This window comes from Nyctereutes procyonoides, unplaced genomic scaffold (genome assembly GCF_905146905.1).
Source record: "Nyctereutes procyonoides isolate TBG_1078 unplaced genomic scaffold, NYPRO_anot_genome, whole genome shotgun sequence".
NCBI lineage: Eukaryota > Metazoa > Chordata > Mammalia > Carnivora > Canidae > Nyctereutes > Nyctereutes procyonoides.
The window spans coordinates 26,928,152-26,941,790 of record NW_026575037.1 but is presented as its reverse complement, the minus strand read 5'-3'; positions in this window follow the sequence as shown (position 1 = coordinate 26,941,790).

The following is a 13,639-nucleotide window of genomic DNA, read 5'->3' as shown; positions in this document are numbered from 1 at the left end:
TTAGGGTTAGGGTTAGGGTTAGGGTTAGGGTTAGGGTTAGGGTTAGGGTTAGGGTTAGGGTTAGGGTTAGGGTTAGGGTTAGGGTTAGGGTTAGGGTTAGGGTTAGGGTTAGGGTTAGGGTTAGGGTTAGGGTTAGGGTTAGGGTTAGGGTTAGGGTTAGGGTTAGGGTTAGGGTTAGGGTTAGGGTTAGGGTTAGGGTTAGGGTTAGGGTTAGGGTTAGGGTTAGGGTTAGGGTTAGGGTTAGGGTTAGGGTTAGGGTTAGGGTTAGGGTTAGGGTTAGGGTTAGGGTTAGGGTTAGGGTTAGGGTTAGGGTTAGGGTTAGGGTTAGGGTTAGGGTTAGGGTTAGGGTTAGGGTTAGGGTTAGGGTTAGGGTTAGGGTTAGGGTTAGGGTTAGGGTTAGGGTTAGGGTTAGGGTTAGGGTTAGGGTTAGGGTTAGGGTTAGGGTTAGGGTTAGGGTTAGGGTTAGGGTTAGGGTTAGGGTTAGGGTTAGGGTTAGGGTTAGGGTTAGGGTTAGGGTTAGGGTTAGGGTTAGGGTTAGGGTTAGGGTTAGGGTTAGGGTTAGGGTTAGGGTTAGGGTTAGGGTTAGGGTTAGGGTTAGGGTTAGGGTTAGGGTTAGGGTTAGGGTTAGGGTTAGGGTTAGGGTTAGGGTTAGGGTTAGGGTTAGGGTTAGGGTTAGGGTTAGGGTTAGGGTTAGGGTTAGGGTTAGGGTTAGGGTTAGGGTTAGGGTTAGGGTTAGGGTTAGGGTTAGGGTTAGGGTTAGGGTTAGGGTTAGGGTTAGGGTTAGGGTTAGGGTTAGGGTTAGGGTTAGGGTTAGGGTTAGGGTTAGGGTTAGGGTTAGGGTTAGGGTTAGGGTTAGGGTTAGGGTTAGGGTTAGGGTTAGGGTTAGGGTTAGGGTTAGGGTTAGGGTTAGGGTTAGGGTTAGGGTTAGGGTTAGGGTTAGGGTTAGGGTTAGGGTTAGGGTTAGGGTTAGGGTTAGGGTTAGGGTTAGGGTTAGGGTTAGGGTTAGGGTTAGGGTTAGGGTTAGGGTTAGGGTTAGGGTTAGGGTTAGGGTTAGGGTTAGGGTTAGGGTTAGGGTTAGGGTTAGGGTTAGGGTTAGGGTTAGGGTTAGGGTTAGGGTTAGGGTTAGGGTTAGGGTTAGGGTTAGGGTTAGGGTTAGGGTTAGGGTTAGGGTTAGGGTTAGGGTTAGGGTTAGGGTTAGGGTTAGGGTTAGGGTTAGGGTTAGGGTTAGGGTTAGGGTTAGGGTTAGGGTTAGGGTTAGGGTTAGGGTTAGGGTTAGGGTTAGGGTTAGGGTTAGGGTTAGGGTTAGGGTTAGGGTTAGGGTTAGGGTTAGGGTTAGGGTTAGGGTTAGGGTTAGGGTTAGGGTTAGGGTTAGGGTTAGGGTTAGGGTTAGGGTTAGGGTTAGGGTTAGGGTTAGGGTTAGGGTTAGGGTTAGGGTTAGGGTTAGGGTTAGGGTTAGGGTTAGGGTTAGGGTTAGGGTTAGGGTTAGGGTTAGGGTTAGGGTTAGGGTTAGGGTTAGGGTTAGGGTTAGGGTTAGGGTTAGGGTTAGGGTTAGGGTTAGGGTTAGGGTTAGGGTTAGGGTTAGGGTTAGGGTTAGGGTTAGGGTTAGGGTTAGGGTTAGGGTTAGGGTTAGGGTTAGGGTTAGGGTTAGGGTTAGGGTTAGGGTTAGGGTTAGGGTTAGGGTTAGGGTTAGGGTTAGGGTTAGGGTTAGGGTTAGGGTTAGGGTTAGGGTTAGGGTTAGGGTTAGGGTTAGGGTTAGGGTTAGGGTTAGGGTTAGGGTTAGGGTTAGGGTTAGGGTTAGGGTTAGGGTTAGGGTTAGGGTTAGGGTTAGGGTTAGGGTTAGGGTTAGGGTTAGGGTTAGGGTTAGGGTTAGGGTTAGGGTTAGGGTTAGGGTTAGGGTTAGGGTTAGGGTTAGGGTTAGGGTTAGGGTTAGGGTTAGGGTTAGGGTTAGGGTTAGGGTTAGGGTTAGGGTTAGGGTTAGGGTTAGGGTTAGGGTTAGGGTTAGGGTTAGGGTTAGGGTTAGGGTTAGGGTTAGGGTTAGGGTTAGGGTTAGGGTTAGGGTTAGGGTTAGGGTTAGGGTTAGGGTTAGGGTTAGGGTTAGGGTTAGGGTTAGGGTTAGGGTTAGGGTTAGGGTTAGGGTTAGGGTTAGGGTTAGGGTTAGGGTTAGGGTTAGGGTTAGGGTTAGGGTTAGGGTTAGGGTTAGGGTTAGGGTTAGGGTTAGGGTTAGGGTTAGGGTTAGGGTTAGGGTTAGGGTTAGGGTTAGGGTTAGGGTTAGGGTTAGGGTTAGGGTTAGGGTTAGGGTTAGGGTTAGGGTTAGGGTTAGGGTTAGGGTTAGGGTTAGGGTTAGGGTTAGGGTTAGGGTTAGGGTTAGGGTTAGGGTTAGGGTTAGGGTTAGGGTTAGGGTTAGGGTTAGGGTTAGGGTTAGGGTTAGGGTTAGGGTTAGGGTTAGGGTTAGGGTTAGGGTTAGGGTTAGGGTTAGGGTTAGGGTTAGGGTTAGGGTTAGGGTTAGGGTTAGGGTTAGGGTTAGGGTTAGGGTTAGGGTTAGGGTTAGGGTTAGGGTTAGGGTTAGGGTTAGGGTTAGGGTTAGGGTTAGGGTTAGGGTTAGGGTTAGGGTTAGGGTTAGGGTTAGGGTTAGGGTTAGGGTTAGGGTTAGGGTTAGGGTTAGGGTTAGGGTTAGGGTTAGGGTTAGGGTTAGGGTTAGGGTTAGGGTTAGGGTTAGGGTTAGGGTTAGGGTTAGGGTTAGGGTTAGGGTTAGGGTTAGGGTTAGGGTTAGGGTTAGGGTTAGGGTTAGGGTTAGGGTTAGGGTTAGGGTTAGGGTTAGGGTTAGGGTTAGGGTTAGGGTTAGGGTTAGGGTTAGGGTTAGGGTTAGGGTTAGGGTTAGGGTTAGGGTTAGGGTTAGGGTTAGGGTTAGGGTTAGGGTTAGGGTTAGGGTTAGGGTTAGGGTTAGGGTTAGGGTTAGGGTTAGGGTTAGGGTTAGGGTTAGGGTTAGGGTTAGGGTTAGGGTTAGGGTTAGGGTTAGGGTTAGGGTTAGGGTTAGGGTTAGGGTTAGGGTTAGGGTTAGGGTTAGGGTTAGGGTTAGGGTTAGGGTTAGGGTTAGGGTTAGGGTTAGGGTTAGGGTTAGGGTTAGGGTTAGGGTTAGGGTTAGGGTTAGGGTTAGGGTTAGGGTTAGGGTTAGGGTTAGGGTTAGGGTTAGGGTTAGGGTTAGGGTTAGGGTTAGGGTTAGGGTTAGGGTTAGGGTTAGGGTTAGGGTTAGGGTTAGGGTTAGGGTTAGGGTTAGGGTTAGGGTTAGGGTTAGGGTTAGGGTTAGGGTTAGGGTTAGGGTTAGGGTTAGGGTTAGGGTTAGGGTTAGGGTTAGGGTTAGGGTTAGGGTTAGGGTTAGGGTTAGGGTTAGGGTTAGGGTTAGGGTTAGGGTTAGGGTTAGGGTTAGGGTTAGGGTTAGGGTTAGGGTTAGGGTTAGGGTTAGGGTTAGGGTTAGGGTTAGGGTTAGGGTTAGGGTTAGGGTTAGGGTTAGGGTTAGGGTTAGGGTTAGGGTTAGGGTTAGGGTTAGGGTTAGGGTTAGGGTTAGGGTTAGGGTTAGGGTTAGGGTTAGGGTTAGGGTTAGGGTTAGGGTTAGGGTTAGGGTTAGGGTTAGGGTTAGGGTTAGGGTTAGGGTTAGGGTTAGGGTTAGGGTTAGGGTTAGGGTTAGGGTTAGGGTTAGGGTTAGGGTTAGGGTTAGGGTTAGGGTTAGGGTTAGGGTTAGGGTTAGGGTTAGGGTTAGGGTTAGGGTTAGGGTTAGGGTTAGGGTTAGGGTTAGGGTTAGGGTTAGGGTTAGGGTTAGGGTTAGGGTTAGGGTTAGGGTTAGGGTTAGGGTTAGGGTTAGGGTTAGGGTTAGGGTTAGGGTTAGGGTTAGGGTTAGGGTTAGGGTTAGGGTTAGGGTTAGGGTTAGGGTTAGGGTTAGGGTTAGGGTTAGGGTTAGGGTTAGGGTTAGGGTTAGGGTTAGGGTTAGGGTTAGGGTTAGGGTTAGGGTTAGGGTTAGGGTTAGGGTTAGGGTTAGGGTTAGGGTTAGGGTTAGGGTTAGGGTTAGGGTTAGGGTTAGGGTTAGGGTTAGGGTTAGGGTTAGGGTTAGGGTTAGGGTTAGGGTTAGGGTTAGGGTTAGGGTTAGGGTTAGGGTTAGGGTTAGGGTTAGGGTTAGGGTTAGGGTTAGGGTTAGGGTTAGGGTTAGGGTTAGGGTTAGGGTTAGGGTTAGGGTTAGGGTTAGGGTTAGGGTTAGGGTTAGGGTTAGGGTTAGGGTTAGGGTTAGGGTTAGGGTTAGGGTTAGGGTTAGGGTTAGGGTTAGGGTTAGGGTTAGGGTTAGGGTTAGGGTTAGGGTTAGGGTTAGGGTTAGGGTTAGGGTTAGGGTTAGGGTTAGGGTTAGGGTTAGGGTTAGGGTTAGGGTTAGGGTTAGGGTTAGGGTTAGGGTTAGGGTTAGGGTTAGGGTTAGGGTTAGGGTTAGGGTTAGGGTTAGGGTTAGGGTTAGGGTTAGGGTTAGGGTTAGGGTTAGGGTTAGGGTTAGGGTTAGGGTTAGGGTTAGGGTTAGGGTTAGGGTTAGGGTTAGGGTTAGGGTTAGGGTTAGGGTTAGGGTTAGGGTTAGGGTTAGGGTTAGGGTTAGGGTTAGGGTTAGGGTTAGGGTTAGGGTTAGGGTTAGGGTTAGGGTTAGGGTTAGGGTTAGGGTTAGGGTTAGGGTTAGGGTTAGGGTTAGGGTTAGGGTTAGGGTTAGGGTTAGGGTTAGGGTTAGGGTTAGGGTTAGGGTTAGGGTTAGGGTTAGGGTTAGGGTTAGGGTTAGGGTTAGGGTTAGGGTTAGGGTTAGGGTTAGGGTTAGGGTTAGGGTTAGGGTTAGGGTTAGGGTTAGGGTTAGGGTTAGGGTTAGGGTTAGGGTTAGGGTTAGGGTTAGGGTTAGGGTTAGGGTTAGGGTTAGGGTTAGGGTTAGGGTTAGGGTTAGGGTTAGGGTTAGGGTTAGGGTTAGGGTTAGGGTTAGGGTTAGGGTTAGGGTTAGGGTTAGGGTTAGGGTTAGGGTTAGGGTTAGGGTTAGGGTTAGGGTTAGGGTTAGGGTTAGGGTTAGGGTTAGGGTTAGGGTTAGGGTTAGGGTTAGGGTTAGGGTTAGGGTTAGGGTTAGGGTTAGGGTTAGGGTTAGGGTTAGGGTTAGGGTTAGGGTTAGGGTTAGGGTTAGGGTTAGGGTTAGGGTTAGGGTTAGGGTTAGGGTTAGGGTTAGGGTTAGGGTTAGGGTTAGGGTTAGGGTTAGGGTTAGGGTTAGGGTTAGGGTTAGGGTTAGGGTTAGGGTTAGGGTTAGGGTTAGGGTTAGGGTTAGGGTTAGGGTTAGGGTTAGGGTTAGGGTTAGGGTTAGGGTTAGGGTTAGGGTTAGGGTTAGGGTTAGGGTTAGGGTTAGGGTTAGGGTTAGGGTTAGGGTTAGGGTTAGGGTTAGGGTTAGGGTTAGGGTTAGGGTTAGGGTTAGGGTTAGGGTTAGGGTTAGGGTTAGGGTTAGGGTTAGGGTTAGGGTTAGGGTTAGGGTTAGGGTTAGGGTTAGGGTTAGGGTTAGGGTTAGGGTTAGGGTTAGGGTTAGGGTTAGGGTTAGGGTTAGGGTTAGGGTTAGGGTTAGGGTTAGGGTTAGGGTTAGGGTTAGGGTTAGGGTTAGGGTTAGGGTTAGGGTTAGGGTTAGGGTTAGGGTTAGGGTTAGGGTTAGGGTTAGGGTTAGGGTTAGGGTTAGGGTTAGGGTTAGGGTTAGGGTTAGGGTTAGGGTTAGGGTTAGGGTTAGGGTTAGGGTTAGGGTTAGGGTTAGGGTTAGGGTTAGGGTTAGGGTTAGGGTTAGGGTTAGGGTTAGGGTTAGGGTTAGGGTTAGGGTTAGGGTTAGGGTTAGGGTTAGGGTTAGGGTTAGGGTTAGGGTTAGGGTTAGGGTTAGGGTTAGGGTTAGGGTTAGGGTTAGGGTTAGGGTTAGGGTTAGGGTTAGGGTTAGGGTTAGGGTTAGGGTTAGGGTTAGGGTTAGGGTTAGGGTTAGGGTTAGGGTTAGGGTTAGGGTTAGGGTTAGGGTTAGGGTTAGGGTTAGGGTTAGGGTTAGGGTTACCGGTTTATAGGGTTTAGGGTTAGGGTTAGGGTTTGGGTTAGGGTTAGGGTGTAGGGTTAGGGTTTGGGTGAGGGGTTGGGTTTGGGTTAGGGTTTTTAGGTTAGGGTTAGGGTTTGGGTTTGGGCAGGGTGTGGGTTTGGGTTTGGGTTTATCTGGGGGTAGGTGTGGGTTTGGGGTAGTTGGGGGTAGGGGGTTGGGGGTGGGGTGGGTTGCGTGCGGGGTGTGGGGGTGGGGGAGGGTGTGGTTGTCGTGTTGGGGGTGGGTTAGGGGGATGGGGGGTGGGGGTGGGGGTGGGGGGGGGGGAGGGGGGTTGGGGTTGAGGGGTGGGGGTGGGGGTAGGGGGAGGGTGTGGGTTTGGGGGAAGGGTAGCGGGTGTGGGGGTGGGTTTGGGTGGGCAGTGGGGTCTGGGTGAGGTGGCGGGTGAGTGCGTTTGGGTGGGGGTGGGGTAGGGGGGTGGGGTGTGGGTTTGGGGGTGGGGTTGGGTGTGGGGGTGGGGGTGGGGTGAGGGGTGGGGGAGGCGGGAAGGGGTGAGGGGTGGGGGTGGGGGTGGGGTGTGGCGGGTGGGGGTGGAGGGTGGGGGTGGGGGAGGGGGGTGGGGGTGGGGGCTGGGGGTGGGGGTGAGGCGCGAGAGGGGGCCGACGACGAAGGGGGGGGTGGGGTGTGTGTGAGTTAAAGTTAAGTTAAAGTTAACGTTACAGTTCACAGTTAAAGTTAAAGTTAAAGTTTAAAGTTAAAGTTAAAGTTAACGTTAAAGTTAAAGTTAAAGTTAAACGTTAAAGTTAAAAGTTAAAGTTAAGTTAAAGTTACAAGTTAAGTTAAAGTTAAAGTTAAGTTAAAGTTAAAGTTAAAGTTAAAGTTAAAGTTAAAGTTTAAAGTTAAGTTAAAGTTAAAGTTAAAGTTAAAGTTAAAGTTAAGTAAAGTTAAAGTTAAAGTTAAAGTTAAAGTTAAAGTTAAAGTTAAGTTAAAGTTAAAGTTACAGTTAAAGTTAAAGTTAAAGTTAAGTTAAAGTTAAAGTTAAAGTTAAGTTAAAGTTAAGTTAACGTTTAAAGTTAAAGTTAAGTTAAAGTTAAAGTTAAAGTTAAAGTTAAAGTTAAAGTTAAAGTTAAAGTTAAAGTTAAAGTTAAAGTTAAAGTTAAAGTTAAGTTCAAGTTAAAGTTAAAGTTTAAAGTTCAAAGTTAAAGTTAATAAGTTAAAGTTAAAAGTTAAAGTTAAAGTTTTAAAGTTAAAGTTAAAGTTAAAGTTAAAGTTAAAGTTAAAGTTAAAGTTAAAGTTTAAAGTTAAAGGTTAAGTTAAAGTTAAAGTTAAAGTTAAAGTTAAAGTTAAGTTAAAGTTAAAGTTAAAGTTAAGTTAAGTTAAAGTTAAAGTTAAAGTTAAAGTTAAAGTTAAAGTTAAAGTTAAAGTTAAAGTTAAAGTTAAAGTTAAAGTTAAAGTTAAAGTTAAAGTTAAAGTTAAAGTTAAAGTTAAAGTTAAGTTAAAGTTAAAGTTAAAGTTCAAGTTAAAGTTAAAGTTAAAGTTAAAGTTACAGTTAAAGTTAAAGTTAAAGTTAAAGTTAAGTTAAAGTTAAAGTTAAAGTTAAAGTTAAGTTACAGTTAAAGTTAAAGTTAAAGTTAAAGTTAAAGTTAAAGTTAAAGTTAAAGTTAACGTTAAAGTTAAAGTTAAAGTTAAAGTTAAAGTTAAGTTAACGTTAAAGTTAAAGTTAAAGTTAAGTTAAAGTGTTACAAGTTAAAGTTAAAGTTAAAGTTAAAGTTAAGTTAAAGTTAAAGTTAAAGTTAAAGTTAAAGTTAAAGTTAAAGTTAAAGTTAAAGTTAAAGTTAAAGTTAAAGTTAAGTTAAAGTTAAAGTTAAAGTTAAAGTTAAAGTTAAAGTTAAAGTTACAGTTAAAGTTAAAGTTAAAGTTAAAGTTAAAGTTAAAGTTAAAGTTAAAGTTAAAGTTAAACGTTAAAGTTAAAGTTAAAGTTAAAGTTAAAGTTAAAGTTAAAGTTAAAGTTAAAGTTAAAGTTAAAGTTAAAGTTAAGTTAAAGTTAAAGTTAAGTTAAAGTTAAAGTTAAAGTTAAAGTTAAAGTTAAAGTTAAAGTTAAAGTTAAAGTTAAACGTTAAAGTTAAAGTTAAAGTTAAAGTTAAAGTTAAAGTTAAAGTTAAAGTTAAAGTTAAAGTTAAAGTTAAAGTTAAAGTTAAAGTTAAGTTAAAGTTAAGTTAAAGTTAAGTTAAAGTTAAAGTTAAAGTTAAAGTTAAAGTTAAAGTTAAAGTTAAGTTAAAGTTAAAGTTAAAGTTAAAGTTAAAGTTAAAGTTAAAGTTAAAGTTAAGTTAAAGTTAAAGTTAAAGTTAAAGTTCAAGTTAAAGTTAAAGTTAAAGTTAAAGTTAAAGTTAAAGTTAAAGTTAAAGTTAAAGTTAAAGTTAAAGTTAAAGTTAAAGTTAAGTTAAAGTTAAGTTAAAGTTAAAGTTAAAGTTTAAAGTTAAGTTAAAGTTAAAGTTAAGTTAAAGTTAAAGTTAAAGTTAAAGTTAAAGTTAAAGTTAAAGTTAAAGTTAAAGTTAAAGTTAAAGTTAAAGTTAAAGTTAAAGTTAAAGTTAAAGTTAAAGTTAAAGTTAAAGTTAAAGTTAAAGTTAAAGTTAAAGTTAAGTTACGTTAAAGTTAAAGTTAAAGTTAAAGTTAAAGTTAAAGTTAAAGTTAAGTTAAAGTTAAAGTTAAAGTTAAAGTTAAAGTTAAAGTTAAAGTTAAAGTTAAAGTTAAAGTTAAAGTTAAAGTTAAAGTTAAAGTTAAAGTTAAAGTTAAAGTTAAAGTTAAAGTTAAAGTTAAAGTTAAAGTTAAAGTTAAAGTTAAAGTTAAAGTTAAAGTTAAAGTTAAAGTTAAAGTTAAAGTTAAAGTTAAAGTTAAGTTAAAGTTAAGTTAAAGTTAAAGTTAAAGTTAAGTTAAAGTTAAAGTTAAAGTTAAGTTAAAGTTAAAGTTAAAGTTAAAGTTAAAGTTAAAGTTAAAGTTCAAGTTAAAGTTAAAGTTAAAGTTAAAGTTAAAGTTAAAGTTAAAGTTAAAGTTAAAGTTAAAGTTAAAGTTAAAGTTAGTTAAAGTTAAAGTTAAAGTTAAAGTTAAAGTTAAAGTTAAAGTTAAAGTTAAAGTTAAGTTAAAGTTAAAGTTAAAGTTAAAGTTAAAGTTAAAGTTAAAGTTAAGTTAAAGTTAAAGTTAAAGTTAAAGTTAAGTTAAAGTTAAAGTTAAAGTTAAAGTTAAAGTTAAAGTTAAAGTTAAAGTTAAAGTTAACGTTAAAGTTAAAGTTAAAGTTAAAGTTAAAGTTAAAGTTAAAGTTAAGTTAAGTTAAAGTTAAGTTAAAGTTAAAGTTAAAGTTAAAGTTAAAGTTAAGTTAAAGTTAAAGTTAAAGTTAAAGTTAAAGTTAAGTTAAAGTTAAAGTTAAAGTTAAAGTTAAAGTTAAAGTTAAAGTTAAAGTTAAAGTTAAAGTTAAAGTTAAAGTTAAAGTTAAAGTTAAAGTTAAAGTTAAAGTTAAAGTTAAAGTTAAGTTAAAGTTAAGTTAAAGTTAAAGTTAAAGTTAAAGTTAAAGTTAAAGTTAAAGTTAAAGTTAAAGTTAAAGTTAAAGTTAAAGTTAAAGTTAAAGTTAAAGTTAAAGTTAAAGTTAAAGTTAAAGTTAAAGTTAAGTTAAAGTTAAAGTTAAAGTTAAAGTTAAAGTTAAAGTTAAAGTTAAAGTTTAAAGTTAAAGTTAAAGTTAAAGTTAAAGTTAAAGTTAAAGTTAAAGTTAAAGTTAAAGTTAAGTTAAGTTAAAGTTAAAGTTAAAGTTAAAGTTAAGTTAAAGTTAAAGTTAAAGTTAAAGTTAAAGTTAAAGTTAAAGTTAAAGTTAAAGTTAAAGTTAAAGTTAAAGTTAAAGTTAAAGTTAAAGTTAAAGTTAAAGTTAAAGTTAAGTTAAAGTTAAAGTTAAAGTTAAAGTTAAAGTTAAAGTTAAAGTTAAAGTTAAAGTTAAAGTTAAAGTTAAAGTTAAAGTTAAAGTTAAAGTTAAAGTTAAAGTTAAAGTTAAAGTTAAAGTTAAAGTTAAAGTTAAAGTTAAAGTTAAAGTTAAAGTTAAAGTTAAAGTTAAAGTTAAAGTTAAAGTTAAAGTTAAAGTTAAAGTTAAAGTTAAAGTTAAAGTTAAAGTTAAAGTTAAAGTTAAAGTTAAAGTTAAAGTTAAAGTTAAAGTTTAAAGTTAAAGTTAAAGTTAAAGTTAAAGTTAAAGTTAAAGTTAAAGTTAAAGTTAAAGTTAAAGTTAAAGTTAAAGTTAAAGTTAAAGTTAAAGTTAAAGTTAAAGTTAAAGTTAAGTTAAAGTTAAAGTTAAAGTTAAAGTTAAAGTTAAAGTTAAAGTTAAAGTTAAAGTTAAAGTTAAAGTTAAAGTTAAAGTTAAAGTTAAAGTTAAAGTTAAAGTTAAAGTTAAAGTTAAAGTTAAAGTTAAAGTTAAAGTTAAAGTTAAAGTTAAAGTTAAAGTTAAAGTTAAAGTTAAAGTTAAAGTTAAAGTTAAAGTTAAAGTTAAAGTTAAAGTTAAAGTTAAAGTTAAAGTTAAAGTTAAAGTTAAAGTTAAAGTTAAAGTTAAAGTTAAAGTTAAAGTTAAAGTTAAAGTTAAAGTTAAAGTTAAAGTTAAAGTTAAAGTTTAAAGTTAAAGTTAAAGTTAAAGTTAAAGTTAAAGTTAAAGTTAAAGTTAAAGTTAAAGTTAAAGTTAAAGTTAAAGTTAAAGTTAAAGTTAAAGTTAAAGTTAAAGTTAAAGTTAAAGTTAAAGTTAAAGTTAAAGTTAAAGTTAAAGTTAAAGTTAAAGTTAAAGTTAAAGTTAAAGTTAAAGTTAAAGTTAAAGTTAAAGTTAAAGTTAAGTTAAAGTTAAAGTTAAAGTTAAAGTTAAAGTTAAAGTTAAAGTTAAAGTTAAAGTTAAAGTTAAAGTTAAAGTTAAAGTTAAAGTTAAAGTTAAAGTTAAAGTTAAAGTTAAAGTTAAAGTTAAAGTTAAAGTTAAAGTTAAAGTTAAAGTTAAAGTTAAAGTTAAAGTTAAAGTTAAAGTTAAAGTTAAAGTTAAAGTTAAAGTTAAAGTTAAAGTTAAAGTTAAAGTTAAAGTTAAAGTTAAAGTTAAAGTTAAAGTTAAAGTTAAAGTTAAAGTTAAAGTTAAAGTTAAAGTTAAAGTTAAAGTTAAAGTTAAAGTTAAAGTTAAAGTTAAAGTTAAAGTTAAAGTTAAAGTTAAAGTTAAAGTTAAAGTTAAAGTTAAAGTTAAAGTTAAAGTTAAAGTTAAAGTTAAAGTTAAAGTTAAAGTTAAAGTTAAAGTTAAAGTTAAAGTTAAAGTTAAAGTTAAAGTTAAAGTTAAAGTTAAAGTTAAAGTTAAAGTTAAAGTTAAAGTTAAAGTTAAAGTTAAAGTTAAAGTTAAAGTTAAAGTTAAAGTTAAAGTTAAAGTTAAAGTTAAAGTTAAAGTTAAAGTTAAAGTTAAGTTAAAGTTAAAGTTAAAGTTAAAGTTAAAGTTAAAGTTAAAGTTAAAGTTAAAGTTAAAGTTAAAGTTAAAGTTAAAGTTAAAGTTAAAGTTAAAGTTAAAGTTAAAGTTAAAGTTAAAGTTAAAGTTAAAGTTAAAGTTAAAGTTAAAGTTAAAGTTAAAGTTAAAGTTAAAGTTAAAGTTAAAGTTAAAGTTAAAGTTAAAGTTAAAGTTAAAGTTAAAGTTAAAGTTAAGTTAAAGTTAAAGTTAAAGTTAAAGTTAAAGTTAAAGTTAAAGTTAAAGTTAAAGTTAAAGTTAAAGTTAAAGTTAAAGTTAAAGTTAAAGTTAAAGTTAAAGTTAAAGTTAAAGTTAAAGTTAAAGTTAAGTTAAAGTTAAAGTTAAAGTTAAAGTTAAAGTTAAAGTTAAAGTTAAAGTTAAAGTTAAAGTTAAAGTTAAAGTTAAAGTTAAAGTTAAAGTTAAAGTTAAAGTTAAAGTTAAAGTTAAAGTTAAAGTTAAAGTTAAAGTTAAAGTTAAAGTTAAAGTTAAAGTTAAAGTTAAAGTTAAAGTTAAAGTTAAAGTTAAAGTTAAAGTTAAAGTTAAAGTTAAAGTTAAAGTTAAAGTTAAAGTTAAAGTTAAAGTTAAAGTTAAAGTTAAAGTTAAAGTTAAAGTTAAAGTTAAAGTTAAAGTTAAAGTTAAAGTTAAAGTTAAAGTTAAAGTTAAAGTTAAAGTTAAAGTTAAAGTTAAGTTAAAGTTAAAGTTAAAGTTAAAGTTAAGTTAAAGTTAAAGTTAAAGTTAAAGTTAAAGTTAAAGTTAAAGTTAAAGTTAAAGTTAAAGTTAAAGTTAAAGTTAAAGTTAAAGTTAAAGTTAAAGTTAAAGTTAAAGTTAAAGTTAAAGTTAAAGTTAAAGTTAAAGTTAAAGTTAAAGTTAAAGTTAAAGTTAAAGTTAAAGTTAAAGTTAAAGTTAAAGTTAAAGTTAAAGTTAAAGTTAAAGTTAAAGTTAAAGTTAAAGTTAAAGTTAAAGTTAAAGTTAAAGTTAAAGTTAAAGTTAAAGTTAAAGTTAAAGTTAAAGTTAAAGTTAAGTTAAGTTAAAGTTAAAGTTAAAGTTAAAGTTAAAGTTAAAGTTAAAGTTAAAGTTAAAGTTAAAGTTAAAGTTAAAGTTAAAGTTAAAGTTAAAGTTAAAGTTAAAGTTAAAGTTAAAGTTAAGTTAAAGTTAAAGTTAAAGTTAAAGTTAAAGTTAAAGTTAAAGTTAAAGTTAAAGTTAAAGTTAAAGTTAAAGTTAAAGTTAAAGTTAAAGTTAAAGTTAAAGTTAAAGTTAAAGTTAAAGTTAAAGTTAAAGTTAAAGTTAAAGTTAAAGTTAAAGTTAAAGTTAAAGTTAAAGTTAAAGTTAAGTTAAAGTTAAAGTTAAAGTTAAAGTTAAAGTTAAAGTTAAAGTTAAAGTTAAAGTTAAAGTTAAAGTTAAAGTTAAAGTTAAAGTTAAAGTTAAAGTTAAAGTTAAAGTTAAAGTTAAAGTTAAAGTTAAGTTAAAGTTAAAGTTAAAGTTAAAGTTAAAGTTAAAGTTAAAGTTAAAGTTAAAGTTAAAGTTAAAGTTAAAGTTAAAGTTAAAGTTAAAGTTAAAGTTAAAGTTAAAGTTAAAGTTAAAGTTAAAGTTAAAGTTAAAGTTAAAGTTAAAGTTAAAGTTAAAGTTAAAGTTAAAGTTAAAGTTAAAGTTAAAGTTAAAGTTAAAGTTAAAGTTAAAGTTAAAGTTAAGTTAAAGTTAAAGTTAAAGTTAAAGTTAAGTTAAAGTTAAAGTTAAAGTTAAAGTTAAAGTTAAAGTTAACGTTAAAGTTAAAGTTAAAGTTAAAGTTAAAGTTAAAGTTAAAGTTAAAGTTAAAGTTAAAGTTAAAGTTAAAGTTTAAAGTTAAAGTTAAAGTTAAAGTTAAAGTTAAAGTTAAAGTTAAAGTTAAAGTTAAAGTTAAAGTTAAAGTTAAAGTTAAAGTTAAAGTTAAAGTTAAAGTTAAAGTTAAAGTTAAAGTTAAAGTTAAAGTTAAAGTTAAAGTTAAAGTTAAAGTTAAAGTTAAAGTTAAAGTTAAAGTTAAAGTTAAAGTTAAGTTAAAGTTAAAGTTAAAGTTAAAGTTAAAGTTAAAGTTAAAGTTAAAGTTAAAGTTAAAGTTAAAGTTAAAGTTAAAG